Below are 1,256 nucleotides of genomic sequence, written 5' to 3'. Positions count from 1 at the left end.
TTGCCATAGTAACTGACTCTGAGTTTAGATTACCTCTCTTTGTGAAACGGGTTTAACTTACCCCGCTTCACGGGTTTAAGTTACCTCCGTTTCTGAAACCGAAAACTCAGAGTTTCCCTCATTTCGGGGTTAACAAACTCTGAGTTTCGACAAAACCGCCTTCTTGAAATAGGCCCCAGATCTGAATAAGGACAAATGCTGGAATAAATCAAACCCCTGTTTTGTGTAGAGTTGTCTTAAATGATAAATGAGTCTGTATTTGTATTTTTATCGCCTCTGTGAAGTCAACGTACCTACATGGATACAGTCTCTTGTGGTCCTGTTGATTCACCTCTGCTAGTGTCCCCCCCCCCATGTGGATTATTAATGACAAATTTGTAGCATGTGAAATGACTGTTGATATGTCAGCTAATAATAAAAAGTTTTTCTTTTGCTAAAACTGCCCTGGAAACAATATATTAAGCTTCACTTTTTGTTTATTGTGTAAATATCTGTGATTTTTCCTCTTTCATTTTATTTATTACAGCAGATTTGACTTTGAATCCTAGCCCTCGTTCACTAGCATCACATTCATCTGTTTTGTACTTCTTGTTCAAATTTCCTGTTTTCCTCAGTACTCTTTTTTCCATCACTGCTCCCCTCACAGCCTCCTCTCCTGTCAGCGCTTATATGCAACAGTAACAGACTGCAGAGAGTGGTAAAGACTGCAGAGAAGATCACCAGGACTCCACTGCCCTCTCTGCAGAGCATTTACCACCGCAGGGTGCATAGGAAAGCTGCCTCCATCCTCAAAGACCCCACCCACCCCCAGCACGGACTGTTCGCCTCCCTACCCTCTGGCCGGAGGTTCAGAAGTGTGAAATGTAGGACCTCTAGACTGAAAAACTCTTTATTTCCCTCTGCCATCAGACTCCTAAACAGCTGAGGAGTTTATTACCAGGAAATATGTGATGTACTGTTTACATTCTCAGTTTGTACATGCATAATTGCACATTGACTGTTGACTGCTGCACATGCTGCTCCCATGCAGCATACATTCTCTGTTATATTCTTATATATTTTTATTATATTGCTGCATTTGCTGCAATATAAAAGTGCCTTAGATTGTGTTACTTATTTATCTACTTTATATTTCATTTGTATTTTGTGGCATTCATGTGGACGGCAAAGTAAGAATTTCATTGTACAGGGAAACACGTTTTCTAACACTGTGACCTTTGACCTTTGAGAATATAGGATACACTGCACAGAATAAT

This window comes from Monopterus albus, unplaced genomic scaffold (assembly GCF_001952655.1).
Source record: "Monopterus albus unplaced genomic scaffold, M_albus_1.0 scaffold43.1, whole genome shotgun sequence".
Taxonomy (NCBI): Eukaryota; Metazoa; Chordata; class Actinopteri; order Synbranchiformes; family Synbranchidae; genus Monopterus; species Monopterus albus.
Note: the sequence above shows the minus strand (reverse complement) of the source record.